The sequence below is a fragment of the Pholcus phalangioides genome, unplaced genomic scaffold, assembly GCF_987345545.1.
Source record: "Pholcus phalangioides strain wild (caught in Gottingen) unplaced genomic scaffold, Ppha-v1.0 ptg000007l_1, whole genome shotgun sequence".
In the NCBI taxonomy this organism is placed as follows: Eukaryota; Metazoa; Arthropoda; class Arachnida; order Araneae; family Pholcidae; genus Pholcus; species Pholcus phalangioides.
The window spans coordinates 24068295-24085188 of NW_028301600.1; the positions used below are offsets into that span (position 1 = coordinate 24068295).

General features: G+C 34.2%; 1 protein-coding gene across 1 annotated transcript in view; it reads right to left on the reverse strand.

The window, feature by feature from the left end:
* Positions 1-16894, reverse strand: part of nord (neuron derived neurotrophic factor nord) — a 50943-nt gene that overhangs the window by 26776 nt on the left and 7273 nt on the right. The window contains exon 2 of the mRNA XM_089232881.1: positions 1848-2039. The gene's annotated coding sequence lies outside the window, so the exon portion shown is untranslated. The remainder of the gene's footprint in view (positions 1-1847; positions 2040-16894) is intronic.

Sequence of the window (16894 nt, forward strand, 5' to 3'; positions counted from 1 at the left end):
GACGTATCGGAGGTCTACACGTTATTTGAATACTTTTTCTAATTGAAAGCACGTCTCTAGGATCAACGGTTCGCCAGTGAAAAGCGGCAAGGGGAATTATGAAATCACCCTGTATATTATTTCTTATAGTTACCATCATCTAAGTATTCGATTTAATAATGCTTTGTTTCATTCATTTAAAGATAACTGAAAGATCACGTCATGTGCAAAAACCATACAGTTAAATGCTTTTTTGAATGAAACTTCATTAATTCTAAGAAAGAGATTATTTATCATGAATATATCCCTACAAAATTCAGTTAGCCCATGATGAACATTGAAAGAGTAGAATCGATTTTCCAGGATAAATTTGAATACGAGTTATGTTAACATTACAGTCATTAGTTAATTACTCATTACAGTTAATGAGAATTCATTAGTGATTTTTTTTTTGAAAACCATTGGGGTTCCCATTAACCAATATTTAATGTATTTGTATGCAAAATTACTCCCCGATTTAAGTGATTATTGTCGGTTCGACCTATCGCGTAACTTCGAGATATATTACTCTGTATCTTTATGTCTATACGTAATTGAAGACGGCCGTATGATTTCACAAAATCTTGGGATAATGGAGTACTCTAGCATCATTCACTGACACAATGAAGCCCTACAGCATGTCACCACCATGCAAGAAGCTCATGGCTATATATTCGTATTTATTCAATTCCTCCCTTGTTTTTCATTTTTCAAAAGGTTCTCAGCAGCAACAACAACACTACAGTCTATTTAAAAAAACCCGTTCATTATTTTGTCTGGTAATATTCCTTCCTACCCGATGGTAGTTATTTATTTCACCAAGTTTACTTCCTTCCGCACACAAGACTCTTGACGACCTTTCATTTTTTATGTCATTTATACCCATAGTTCTTCGTTTTGGGTCATAGGTGGAGACACCCGAAACAGAAATGTCTCTGGAGCATAGTTACCCGTCTTCCGGGATGGGCCAAATACAGATCTATCTAATAACTTGGCCTAGAATAAAGATTTTTGGCTGAACGTAACGGAAATATCCAGCGCGTAGTGAGTCGAGAGACAAGCGAAGACGAATGAGCCAGACGCTGCTCAAAAATAAGCAACGTAAAACACAATGGTGCTTCCTAAACAGAAATATTATTATAAAGACTCGAATGTGGTATTGGACGATTTGTTCTCCCCCCCCCCCCCCCCCCACACACACACACATGGTAAGGGAAGGGCTAGATACTCTTCGAAAGCAATTTACCTATGCTTTGTTGTTGTTTTTTGAAAAGCAAAATTGTTCCATTGGCTACCTGCCGGCCTGAAATGCCTTCCCAGACAATTATTTCCTTTAAACAGAAGCTTTCACCCGTTGTGTATAGCCATGAGATGAAAAATACCTAACGAAACCGTCGTCAGCAATGCCGTTTGGATCAAAGCCAGGCAATACTTTCAAGTAATCTGCGTGTAATGGTTGGCCATTTGAGTATTTTGGGAGTCCGAACATAGGATCCACGTCAATGTTTCCAAAACTGAACAGTGGGAAATATACTTGAAATACACTTTTTTGTTTTGGTGCTGAAAAAGGTTAGAGAGAAAGTTTGTCCTTTCTTCGTACAAAGAACATTTGCGATTGATAACTGTCAAACAACAATGCTAGTTGTTAATGTCTCTAGTCAGCAAACCAAGACAGGAAAGCGACTTGACAATCCTCCCATTTCATCAATGGTCATCTTGACGGTATGTTGGATTAGCTACCACAGAACTCGGCACAAAGCAAACATTTTCAACATGATACAAATTACAAAAATGTTTAAAAACACATTTTAGCGAAAAAATATACTAACTTGAAATGAATACGATGTTTGATGTGGTTTTTCTGAAAACTCACGTCAAAAGCTTTTTTTGTTCCGGTACAAATTTCTGTGAATTTTTTGAAATGGCTAAACACAATGTCGTAGATTTGGGTATCAGCATGTTTGGTTCTTCAAGTGTTGTATCACCAACTATGTCTCACTTCGAATGACTTCCTGGAAATGCTGTAAGAAAGATAGATTTTTACAAATACAAATACTTATGCAAAGGCCACAGCAAGCAAAAATCAATGAGGTGGCTGAAAAGGGATGCCCAAAAAAAAAAAATATGGATGTCAAATACAATAAAAAAATACAGCAACCACAAAATAAGAGCAATTATCACGAGAAAACAAATACACAAAAATAAAACTAGCACAAACAAATGATTATGATAAAATAAAATACACTGCTTATAAAAAAATTACTGTTGTCTTATGTAAGTATGGATAGCTTCTCTCGATTGATTTCACAGTATGAATATGCTCTATTATATACAAGAGCACAAGGATATGATTTGACAAAAAACAAAATTTATTAATTTAAAATAAAATTTATTTTACTCATATACAGCATTATACCTGATATAAATTCCCGTTAGTTTGGACCAAATGATTTTTTTTTTTGAGAAAAAGTTTCAATATACACAAAAGAAGTCAAATATCGTTGATGAAAATCAGTAATGAAAACTAGATCGCAAAAAACTCGAAGAAATGATATTTTTCACGTAAATCAATGCATTCATATATCTTTGAATCAACCGGATCAAGTTAATGAATCGTTCATCCATGTAATTTTATATTATAACAACCTTTTATAAAAATTTAATTCAACCGATTATTTTCATTCCACAATTTTTTTCCTTGGAAATATCTTTATAGCATACCGTAAGTTTCTAAAACAACCAGATTATATGACTTTGGTGTGTTAAGTTTGCCTAGACTGATTGCCAATCAAATATGACAGAGCTTTCTCTGTCATGCGGTTGAATAAGATGCTCGTAAATCCATTTGAGTAACTCGTGTTCGTGTATATCCATAATACCCAAGTAAGATAAATGACTCTATTCACCATAAATGAGGAATTTGACAAACACTCCTTGGTGTGAGTCTGTCGTCTCCTTGACCCCATGGCGTCAGCCAACCAAAAAAAAAAAGACCAACTCAAGTCTTTTAATTGCGCTAGAGTTCGAAAAGATAAACGAATTATTCAAATGCGGAAAACGACAACTTCGTGTGACAATTTCCTATCACCCTATCTGTCTATAATATCAGTTAGTTTCAAAAGTGTCTTTCTTTCATCATATTACTGCTGTTTCAGGGGAGTTTAACCACTTTTTTCGTTGCCTGTTTTTTATCTGCATAATGCATAAATTATGAAAGAAACTAAAGGTCAACGTCCGATTGCCGATTAAAGTGTTTTAAAGTTTCCAAACATTCTAAGCCATTGCTGTGATAAACGAGGTATTTATGCTCCCAAATATCTTCCCAGACGTTTCAGAAGAATGGAATATTTTCTGGTCAATTGAAGTAGAGATGCAGTACTATATAACACGCGAATTTGGACTTGAGAAAAATTTATAATTTTTCCAGCGTCGTTGATTTTCTCAATTCGTTATTATTCCATGTAACACTTTTCCAAGAAATTCTTCTCGTGTAGTTTATTTGCTTGCGTCTCCCATGTGTATACTATACTGTACACCGTCATTTCTCAGCTCAACTCAGTGCTAAACGCCCTTATTATGCCCTGCTTTTGAGAGAAAACACAGGCTATCAAATGACATACACCAGGGGTTCTTCCTTCATCAGACAGAGATATCTTCGGATAACTGCGGCCAAATGCAGCCAAGCAGAAAAAACGGCGCCTTGTGTATAACTGTAGATCCCCACAAGTTCCAGAATGTCCCCACATGACAAAATAGACTTGTCTTCAAGGTTCCACTAGTTTTTGCCGAAGGAGTCTTTCTTTATGCCATTCCTAGAACTATATGTGCAAAACGAAGAAAATTTTTCGAAAACAAAAAAATATAGAAAGCACGTGTTAAGAAACCGCCATCACATGCAGATACCGATTGCTATCAGTTCACTGCTGTGTAAAATGTTTGTCTTATCAGTAGATGTCGAATGAATTGTTGAAATCATAAAGATGAATTTTATTTGTAGGATAGATTTTTTTTTACTGTTATAAATACGATTTTTTTACACATAATACGTGACATTGTAATTAACATTTTAATCATTAAAAAAATAATTGATTGATGTAGACGTGTTGGAACAAGAACTTGACGTATGAATGTATTACCTAACCCTCATAAAATATGAAACCTTTCCAACAGCTAGCCAGTGTCTTGTGTCATGATGATTTGAACTACTGAGTACTTGAGACGTTAATAACAAGAGAGAATTAAACTCTAAACCTCCTAAATTACGACAGATGCGTGTAAAACGATTATTACCATAAACGAAATCTTCTTCCGGTTTGAGACTCATCAGGATTAGCTAAATCTTTCCATCTGACAAGTGGAAAAATAACCATCAAGTTGTAAGATTGGTGAGGAAACGATAGAACAACATGCAACCATTTTTTTCCAACTCTTTTAAATGAGTATTATATTACAATTTTTTTTGCTCATTTAAATGCTAAAGACAATGCAAAAGATTATAGTTTTGTAAATTTTGACGACAAAGGACTCCAAAATATATTTTCGTTTGTAATTCTTTGGTCATGGCATCGATTGATAGCTACGATTCGCACTACGTATATCTGAAGGACGCTTTAAGAAAGTAATAATTGAAATTTTAAAGCATTTTTTCGAGATATAGATACTTACAAACAGGGAAAACTAAAACCCACTGGACTTTGTTCTAGTTTTACGTTTGCAGACTTTTAACAGTTTGTGTAAGTTGAGTTTGGGTGATAAGAAATGAAGGAATCGACTGTTTCAATTTTTTCAAATAAGATCGGTATTCGTGGCATATATTTTGGTGCACTGCTCACTCGTGCAACCGTTTTTAAAAATTTTATAAATTATTAAAAATTTCTAATATGACTTTTGGCTTACCATGTACTATGATCATTCCTTTCTCAACAATATTTTCAAGTAGTGACTTGAGACGATAGATTAGAATACCATTTATAATTTGACATTGAACTTTTAGAAAATATTTCAAAGACATTTTTGATACTTTAGTGTAAAAATGGTGCACACACACACACGCATCAAAAAGAAAGACTATGAAGAGATTATTATATGTATTCAGCCATAACGCATCAATTAAACGTTTGAAAATATCATCAGAGAGAGGAAATAGAAAACTTTTACTAATGTCACACAACTGAGCTAAAGCCAAGTTGTTTTTTTTTTAAATCAGCGGGAGAAAAAGATAAAAATGAGTAGTTTTCTTCTAAATGTGAAGGGAGGAGCTGCTTGAAAACATGAAAAATATGTAGAAAAGAGAGAGAGGAAGTCGATACTTTAGCTTTAGCTCGTAATTTAGCCCCCATAATGACAGCACTGACTCAGCTGAGTTTCCATTCTTTTTCCCACTTCTTAAACCCCACAACGTTCACTATAGTACACACAGTCAGAAAAAATTGCCGCTAAATTTAGAAAGCCGAAAACAGCAAAAACTCATCCACCAACTCCATAATGATTTAAGGTGACACTGGGGTTTAGCAAAGCAAATCCTATCTTCCCGAGACGAATCGCTGAATCCAACAAAAACCATCGTTTCTCTCGAAACAATTTTTTTTCTTCATATTCAGAAATAGTGATTGTATCGGATAATCATTGATATACGAAATATACTGCATCATTCGAAAGCAAATAAAACTTAATTCGAAATTCTACCATACTCCCCACATCGAAAAAACACAATACCTAACTAAATCCTAATCATTTTTTTTGGTAATTCGATTATATAAACGTTGTATAATCAGGACATATCTGTTTTGAACTAAGTGTTTTTCATAGATCATGCATGGTTTCATCTAAATATACAGGGTGTCTGGGCAGCCAAAAGTATCCAAAAGTAATGGCTTACAGTGAGAGAGAAAACTAAAATCTATAAATAGCTATAAATTTTTCGGTTGCATTTAAAAGAGCAACTTCTCGAGAGTTTGTTTCTAAGTGATTAAATTTCATTGTTAGTACCATTAGTAGCTCTGCAGATTTCCAAACGGTACTCGATCTCTTACCAAGTGTTTAGTAGAATTTAAGGAGTTATTAAATCAACTGCTGCAGAGATACGCATGTTGATACGTATGTGAGATGCTCCACATTCCAATCAATTCATAAACAGCGTTTAACGCACGTCATTGATTTAATTCAGCTAGTCGAAGCATGCACTGAACTTTACGTTGTGACTTGATATTCTGACTCGTAGTCGGCTCGTGAGTGCTGTAAAAAGTGTCTCAAAACAGCTGTCGATAGTGCACATGCGTGACCTTGGAACAAAACTTAGATAAAAAAACCTTGGAGCAGTACGCTCTATCGACGGTACAGCACTTTCATATCTAAAAGTGTGGTTCTCTCACTTTTGGATACCTTAAGCATGGACACTCTGTATATATCTACAGCCAAAATTCGACAAAAACCCATATCTTTCCGTCGAATCGATTCTTCATCTTCAGAAAATAGGCATTTGGTATGCCATATAAAGCACTGAATAATAATCGGTCTTGTGTTTTGCGACACATTTTAGACGCAAAGGCCTACAAAGATATTGCCAGGTAGTTCATATCCTTACTTGAAGAGAATGAGCGTGACTGCTGGGACATTGAAACCTGTCATGCCTCGAATTCTATAATGACAATGCTGAAAGGAATTTATTCGCAGACAGAATTGTTTCTAAAGGACAACGACTGCAAAGATCTTCAGATCGTACCAGTCCGGACTAGTCTTTGTGGGAAAATTTAAAACAACTGCATTGAAAAATATGAAGGAACATCATTCTCACACTTTGTAGCCATGGGCGCGGTAGCCCAGGTCGATAAGATACTCACCTAAAGTACCAAAGGATGTTTAGAGGTGTCGCGAGTTCGATACCCGGTTCGTCCTTGTCAGAAACATTTCCCGACACAGGGGTACAATATAAACGGTGACAAGACCGCAGGAAAAAATTGCTACCTCAAGGAGTCCCCCATCGAGGGGTTAGCGAACCAATTCCTCGACGAGTATAAAAAACAAGCCTGCCGTTCGGAATCGGCAATAAATTGTAGGGCCCGGTCTAATTAGCCCTCGTGTGCAGAAAATGACCGTAGTGCGAAAAAAATGATCAATGATCGATCTTTGTAGCCATGTTTTTTTCTTACGGCTTATTGATACTTACATGATGCTTTTCCGGTGGGTATAATTTTAAATTGGATGCACTGTATCTTCATATTGCCAGTTTTTAAGTTTAATCTGCCATATTTCACTAAATGTAGTGGTATAACAAAAAATCATTAATAATAGAAATAACCCTAAAGCCCATCATTTCTCAAAGATCGAAACTTTTAATGAACGGACGTCGACTCAACCTTGATTGCCCAACAAAGTGTTCCTATTACTAATTCGACATTATATCGCTTTTGTTTCTCAACACTTTTTTTATGATTAAATAAAATAAAAATAGAGAAGTTGGTCTACTTTTTTTGAGATGGGGGTTATACTCTGGAAAAGTTGATCGCCGCGGCCCTTGTTGTTTCGTTAACCGTAAAGTAGTTAACTTAACAGATTACGCGTTTAACAAATTTAGGTCGACATCCAATTTCTGAATATATACAGTAGTAATTCCTTCTTCATATTTTATAACGTAATTTATCGTCCCGTAATGAATAGTAAGGGCGTCCAACCCAGCCGATGACAAAACACCGGTGTTTCTTGCTAGCCGCTAAAACCCCTCGAGGTAAAAGCAAACAAAAAACCTGGCCACCGATTCTATATAATATGATGGTTGGATCAGGTGAGAAAGGGGCAAGTCTCTGAAAATTAGCTAGACAATTGCTAGTAACTATGGCTCTAAAAAGTATATTATACGTCTTTATTTTCCACCGGCTATATATATTATAAAAGGTCTCCTCATTTTTTCTCCCTTATTGCCTTCAACCCTTTTTTGGACTGCTATTGTATCCTAATATTGTTCAAGTTGAATCTTTTTCCCTCCCTTATACAGACCTAGAACTGTCAGTGCTTTCTTATCTTGTTTTATTGTCACAGGGAACCATGACGAATTGGTTGTCTCGCATCTTTCCACTGCTACATAACCCTCTCCTTTTGACCATTACTACTGCTGACGGACAGCAAAGTTCGCGGTTCCTTTCATTATTATTATTACAGTTATTATTATCCCATAGAAAAGAAAATTTCTTTCTTATATTCATAGAACTGTTATTTATTACGTCCGAATTTATCATAAACTCTAGTGGCAGCAACAACCAAAGGAACCGAACTTTAGTGTCTGTTAAATAATATTTTGAAAAACATCATGTTCCATGGGTAATAATAGAAATACCATTTCACTGAAAATAAGAAAAAACGTATATGAATGCTAGAAAAAAATACGACAAGAAATGTTTATACGGGAAATACCGTGTATTTGAAAGCCATTCTATGATTGTCTCCGGCTCGTATAGTTTTTTTTTTAAACTACACTATATGACCAAAACGATCTTTTTGTTTGCGGTTGATTTGCAGCAAAACCTTGAATACCGAATACCACTTTTAACGCAACTTGAAATTACTTCAAGTTAGGTTAAGAAGGAAAAAGGACATCTTGAAATATGCAATTCATGAATTTGGTTAGCTTGAGACGGCGTTAAAATGAAAACATTAGACACGAACAATATACATCGGTAATTCTTGGGCGTGAGCGCTTTCTTCCATGGATTTATGCAGTCAAGTGCTACTAATGGTGAGAGGTGGAGTTTTTGAAGGACACTATAGAAAAGTCTTATCTCCATAATTCAGTCACCAGTGACATCAGTTGAAAATTCATGTGGAGAGAAAAAAATCAATATACACTAATACATCGCGTACATAACGTTGAATCGCCGGAAAATATTTCCCATGTAAATCTATAGAAAATAGATTGCTATAATAATAAATGGATAACTAATCGGATCTTCCTCATTCTTCCTAACGGATATTATACGGAGAAAAATACACCACATTATTAACTCTACTTCACGTATTTTACTACATTGCATAATTATAAATACACATTTGCATTTTTTGCATATTTTATTTGTAAATGCAATGCATTTTACCAGTTGAAGTTTGAGGTTGGAAGGGAATTTTTTTAAATATTTTCTGCTTCTTCTCGTATCCTCTTTGTTTGAACAAGGATGAGAAACTGATAAGATTTGAAATATCTAACCAAATCATCTTAACTGAATCTTAAAAATTTGACCATAAACTTTTCTGCAGCTTTTTTATATGTTCTAACAGTTTGAACTACTGTCTGAGAACACTATGGATGCTTGTTCTATCTTCCATTTAGTAAAACCTCGTCCTGCTTTGAATTATTTAGTTTTGTGATCTAAGCACTACTTTCCGAAATTTTCTTCTGCAATTTTTTAGAACTAACCTTGCCTAGCCTTACTACATATAATTGCCCGAGTTGATGTATCTTTCTTGTGATCAGTTTTTCTCTAAGCCAAGTGATAAGGAACTTTTCACACTCTTTATTAATTGCAGATTCATTTTTGTCAGAAATATTTATTGCTCTTGCAAACATCCTAGCACTCCTAATCTTCTCACTTAATCACTAAAAAAATTCCGCATTTGATTCATGAATGCTATACTCTTGAGTTAATATGACATCTGTAATTTTATTCTACCTTTTGAAGATTTATTTCTGATTTCTTCGTTAATTTTCAATGGACTTCTTTTCTGTATATATAATTCCCCTGTTAAAACTTTACTAAAAAAATAAATTACCATGGATGCATTAATCTTAAATTTTTTGAAAATTTAAAATTGAAAATTAGTGAGAAAAAATGGTAAATAAGAAATGGCATCTGACAATTTCATCCATGCACATGCATAGTTCCGAGAGCTTCGAATGTCAAATTGATACTTGAATTGCAAGGCACTACTCTATCGGTTATAAATTAAAAAAAAAAAGTTTGCAAAAATGTTTTTAACGAGTGGCGCCGTGATATCGGGGAATGGTTGTAGTGACGACCCAAAACTTCATGATAACTCAGAAGTTGAAAATTACTTGTTATATTTATCATACACGCAAATAACTTAGATCTAGATCATACAGTCGGGGCGGCATTTCATTATACTTTAACATTGTTTTTGAAGCAGTCATCGCCATGCTTTTAAAAAGATCGTCGAGTAAGAAAGTTTAAACACATAAAACATGAAAGTTTTTAGCGCCAGCAGTAAACACTCGACTTAAAGCTCCCGGAAAAAGTCAAGATTTAATAAAGAGAGCGTCTCTCCCAATTGGATACTGAGCTTTTTCTCACGCAATATTCAACTTCAGTACCGTAGAGTGAGAAGAAAAGTGTATTCCCTATTTTATTTTTACTTTGTGGTTGAGTATCCAGACAACCTTTTGATAACCTACGGAAGCGGGGTTATCTATCTACCGGCAGTGTAAATCGCGTAGATTCTTAAAAAAAGAAATGCCCGGGCTCTCTTTTTTTTACACACATCCATGTTCAATGCAATAAACATCAGCGTTTAATCGTAAATTCTGTTACCGAAAATATTTTACGTGCGAACATAAATTCAGAAAACTTTCACGTCTCAAAACAAATTCTATTTATCATTTCTATAAACCAATAAAAGTTATTGGATATTAAAGAAATATTTAACGATGAATATATATCATTTTTAAGATGCCCGGAATGGAAATTTTTTTTAGCATTTTGGTTATTTTGAATGAAATCTAACGGATAATGTTCATATCATTGTCATTTTAATTCCTGATTCACTGTATGAAGTTATTTGAAATGTTTTTTCGGATACATCCAGAAACCGGTGTTTAATATAGGGCTTTTTATGGATTGTGCGTGCGCATTGATTAATTTCTGATAGGTTGGCTTTATGGCAATGTTAGCTATATTCGCTGGTCATCCGTGAATGTAAACAATTTTTTAATACAAAAAGTACGTGCACGAAGTTTCTTATTTTTCTTCATTTTCTATTTGTGCTTTTCCAATCAGAATAAAATTTTTTCCTAGAAGTTTTGCTTATAAACTCATTAAAAAAATCTTTCGAATTTCGTTCCAGTGATTTGCGGTCAAATGGAGTGACTTGGGTACTAATACTCTAATTTTTTTACTTTACACGACGCCATAGCTACTGTGAATGAAATGAAGAGGTGATTTTAGGTCCAGCCACAAAAGTAAGCCTCCATGATTAAAAATTGTGCCCGAATATCTCATAGTTATCCCTTCTTTTTTTCCCCACTTTTATCATAACCTGTATTTAAAGGTTTCATGAAAGCATTACAAAACTTTGTTTACAGAGCTTAGTAGTTACAGTTTTGATAGAAGGAGGGGGGGTTTGCTTTGGAAGGTATTGTTTCCATAGTGGGTGATAAATTATCTAAATAAATCAATTAATGGTTGTATGATTAATGAAGTGTTCAAGAATTGTGGGGTGACTTGGGGACAGTATTTTATATTAATTTCTCCTGGAAGAGGAATAACCATTGATGACCTGGATAGTCTAAACCCTTAGGAGGCTTCACAATCAGGAGTGCTAATCATAGTAGAACAAAAAAAAATAAACCTCATAAGAGACAGAAAAGTATAAGTAGCTTTTTCATGCCAGAAGATTCTGAAATCAATGCTCCTACACCACAACAAATGAAAGATAAACATGCTGTTCTAACTCCTACTACAGAGCAGTTTGATGAAGGACAAATTAGGCTCGACATCAGAGTTGGGGATTTTATTTTAGTCAAATATGAGAGAAAAGAAAATATCCATGTCAGACTACTAAATTTTTTGATGATGAATATCATGAAAAAATAAAGTAAATATCTGAAGTTAGAGCTGAAAGATGAGGTTTGGTATTCATCTGACTTCGCTCGCTCGCTTTCTCTCTCTCCTTATAGTAATGTTTATGTACATTCCTAATAGTATAAAGAAGGGAAATTTTTTTGTAATGTAAAAAAAAATAATATATGTGAGTAATTTAAATGTGAATGAATTACATATATTGACGAAAAGCATTGTCAACGGAGGCTCTGTTTGATTATTCCCGTAGCAGTGGAGTCTCTGTGTGTTTTCTGTGTGTGTATATTGCATATTCCGTAAAAGGAAAGGGAAACAAAATTGCCCAGTACTGTGGACGGAGGCTTTGTTTCTTCGTTTCCCGTCACAGTAGAGGTTCTGTATATATATATATATATTTTGCATACATTGTGTACTTAGACCATTCTCAAATCTCTCCCACTTCAACATGCCAACAACTTCTTACTTGTTCACAAGTTTTTTCCACACTTCTTTCGAAATCCCAGGCTGCGGTGTTCGGCACTTATGCGCCACTGGGCGCACGTGCAATGATTCAGGAATCCATTTTAGTCAAATGTCTTGTGCGTTGCATCGAGTTGATGGCTATCTTCATGGGGAGGACGACGCGAGTGATTCGATACCTGTGAGTACGGGGCAAGGGGAGCCACCACTATAAACCTTTACTAACTTTTCCGACAAAACTCTACCTCTTTTGAGGTAATGGAAGTAAGATGGAAGTAAAGTGCTTTGCATCAGTCCGGGGTTGTGAGCGATTCTATCTATCTATTTCTCTCTCTCTCTCTCTCTCTATATATATATATATATATATATAGAGAGAGAGATATATAGAAAAATAAACCTCCCAAAAGACACCCGCATGCTGTTTGACTATGCAGATTTACATTGTACACATAAAATAATTTCCAGTAGTTTAAATATTTTCAACAAAAACAAAATTTATGTATTTATCCGGGCTGGACAAATCTCTAAAAGTTTACATGCCCCCGGCGGGTATGCAACTTAAAATAATAGAATAAACGAAAAATATATATCTTCACTGGATTCACTTACTTTGAACATAAAAACTGTAAAAACCATTAATTAATTTAACCAAATTAATTTGCATAGAAAGTATCGAAAGTGGCATATATTTTTTTAAATCAAAATTTTGAAAGATTCGAAAATTAAAAAATAATGTTATCAGGTTATCACTGTTGTCATTGGAAAAGAAGTCACGATGTTACAGTTCACCTCGCTTATAGAATCGTAACCGATATACGATACGGGACCGGACGGCAGGCGTTGGTTTAGGTTAATTTGGCCAGATCATGCGACTGAGAAACCGGAACATAACGTAAATTCATTATAAAATTAATTCATTAATAAAAACTAGGACATTTTGAAAAAAATTCAGTAGGGTCGAATTTTAAGGCAATGGATAAAATTGCTTATTGGCACTAAAAGCCTAGTCCGGTTTATAGTTCAGTGTTCTTCAACCTTTTCTCATTGCAGACCGCTGAAATCGAGTTTTCACGAACTGGTATAAATGGGAGAAACAATTTGAGAACAGGTGGGGAAAAAATATTGTAATCCTAACCTTCTGACTTATTACAGTTCATAATTTTCATACTTTGCTATTATATATGCGAGAGAAACCGCTTTGAGCTAGAGCTCCTGCTGTCACCTATTGAATAAAATCAAAACTATATTATGATTCTCAAAATAAAATGATTGTTGGTTTTAAGCTGATGTGCAGAATGGAAATCAACAACATGTGATATAAAAACTATGATTTTTTTAATTTTCATTCTGTGTATGGCGGTATAAATTTTATGTGCCAAAGTACCGGTTGCTAAGTTTTTTTTTGATTTTTACACAAAAATGTAGCGTCAAACAAAAAACGTATTAACCGATATTTTGGACCATATAATTTGTACCAGTATGCAGCATAAACACAGAAAATATCTATAGTATAACACGTTTTGTTCGTTTTCATACTGCACACCAGTTTGAAACCAATAAATAACTTTACTTAAAAAATTACAAAAGGCAGTTAAATTTTTTTATTTGATAAGTGGCAGCAGAAGCCCCATATTTTTCCAATACTTTTGTATAGAAAAAAAATGCTGCACAGATATTTTCTGCAACTTTAGAATCAGTTGCAGAATTTTTATCCTTTTCGGACACTTTATATACTATATAATGAGGCCATGTAATAACATAATTTTTTAGGAAAAATGTATTTTTGCGTTTTCGATCAAACTGAGAAGTTGTTTTCTTCTTCCATGAATACCATTAGGATATACTATTTCGCTGAAAGTGAGGTTTTTCGTTTTACAGAACAGTCCAGTTGGAGTGTATAATTCAATTTTGTGAGCGGAGTTTGAGTATATTATTTCATTTTAAGCCCAGTTGCAGTATATGAGGGCCCATTAACTTAGATCAAAATACGTTGACTACACATTTGCATAATGGGTTCCAAACAAAATATTTCTGTGAAATTTCACGCATGCTTGTAGGAACACTTGCATCATCGTCGATAAAAAAAATTAAGAAAAAAAAAATTTCAAATTTTTTATTTTTTTTTAAATGCCCGCTTCAGGCATATGGTCGAGAAAAATGCATTCCCGGTCAAAATTTTTACATGCTTCGGGCAATAGTCCCAGCCCTGGTATTTATACTTTTTTTATTTGTACCGAATTATTTCCAAGTGGGTGAGATTTAAACGTACGCTCCGATAGGCAAAATATCTATTGCAAAGCAAGCATCCTTGCATAAAAATATAGAGGAAAAAAACCTTTCACTCTCTAGCGTTGTAACTTTTAGTAAAAAATGTTGATTCATACGGGATAATATAATACAGAAAATGCCCAAAATTCATACCAAAGTCATCTCATTTGACGGTACTACAAGTTCTGAAATTACGGAATTAAATTTTTGCAGCTTATTATCTAAATGTTTTGCTCAATTTGACATTTCTTTCTTTAAAAAGTTCTAGTAAAATTTTTTTTCATTAATTAAAATTAAATTAACTAAGGAAACGCGCAACTTCATTGGCCATGTTACTATCACAGTTTTGGATATGGTCAAAATATAGACTTTTCACAATTTTTCAAAAATATTTCCATGAAAACACATACTTTGATAACATTCCAAGGTATTTTTGTATTTTCAACTGTTTTTAGAATTTTTCAAACGGACCTCAAGAAAAAACCACAAAGCTTAGCACGGCCATATTACCAACAGGTACCTTAGTTATCTATTTACCAATTGCAGTAGAAGGTTTGCAAGGCTAAATTGAATTACCTGTAAGGCGTATATTGAATTATTTGCAATTCGAATGCATTTTTTTTTCCCAAAATCGAATCCAGCTTTGAAAATAATCTATGATTTCTTTTCCAATGGATGAGATAATTTTCTGTACTATGGACGTAATATTTAAATTGAGCATGCACAGTAATGCGATTATCGTATACAAAAGGATTATGACGGAATTACAATTTTCATAAAGAAATTTTCGAGTTTATATATACAGTATAATCCTTCAGGAATTTCTTTCTTTCTTAATTAGGGTGGCATAGAAACTATAATTTTTTCAGACGCACATGCCTTTGCCTAGGTTTGTATTAACGTGAGACTAAAGTGTGGAAATGTAGAATTTTTCAATATAACGTGCAAGATTTTAGCTTGGGTGGCTGATACTTCAAGAAGGGGGAGGGGAGACTAGACCCACACAGCATCTCTTTGTCCGGGGCAAAAGTCATCAAAATGGCTCTGTTCTTGATGACTTCTGAAAGCGTTCTTCACAAATAAAACCAGGAGCTTGAGGAATTTCTTGAAATTTCATCCCATAGCAAAACAATCGTGGCTTCAAAAATTAAACTGCTCAAACGGGAAAACGTTTTCAAGTGGGAATTTCTTGAACGGGATCCATAACGTAAGATAAATAAACAACCCAGAATTTTTGACATCCAACTTAATCAAACACAACAGAAGAAAAAGAAATGTTTAAAAAATTCCAGACGTTATTCCACGTTTTTTTCAGCTCGTTTTTTGGGGTGATATCATCTGTTTTTGACCGAGATGATACATGCAAAAAAGGGCTAAACAAATATTCCTTACATCATGTCAAGTCGCTAACATGAAGGTCAATGAAAACATTACTCATTCTATGAAGACAGACGGGTAGAGAAAAAAAAAAGAAACCAAGTCTAAACGTTTTTGTTCTTTCTAAAAACAATATCAGAGTATAGCATAGACAGAGGAAGAGAGAGTGTGTGTTTTAAATGAATAAAAGAAGCGTCTTGCGCCGAGGACTTGAAAATAAATAGAATAACTTCTGTTAGTCAGAAATGAGAGAGAAAAAAACGCGTGTATATAAATATATATTTATAGGATGAACCCTCCAGAAAAGAAAAATATAACTACCAGACATTGACTCTTTTTCTAAATCTACGCTGGATTCATATCAGGGCACCACTTCGGGTCGAGCATAGTGTTTAGACGCATTCGCTCCCTTTCCTTAACCATTATATTGGCTATCCATAAAGTTCAGAGCGTTTTTCCGAGGCTTCTGATTTGTGACTTTCTATAATATTGCTATAATAATTTTATGGAAACGCGAGGAAGTTGAAAGTCTATCGAGATGTCCGGTCTGGATTTTGTCGTACAGTAATTAGCATGTTTTGGATATTTTTAAAAGTGCATTTTTTTTAGGTACTTGGTATTACCATTTGTTAAGAAATGAAAGTAATGGGCTAATTTGTATATACATATTAAATTCGATAATTTCAACTTGGAGATTCTGACCGTGCCTAAATGTGCAGTTCAAAAACATTTCAAAAAACCACTGCATTAGGAAAAAATCTGTATGGAAGACAATCAGCGTATGATTCATTTCTAAAAGCAACAAAAAGACCAATTCTTTTTTGTAACCGATGAAAAACTTATCACATTTACCACACTGACCAAATATCACACCATCTCAATTTCATTTGTTTTGCTTATGTCAAAATCATTCGTCAATTAATTCAAAAACCAAAGAGATTACATAAATTCTACAAGGCTCGTTCCATAAGAAC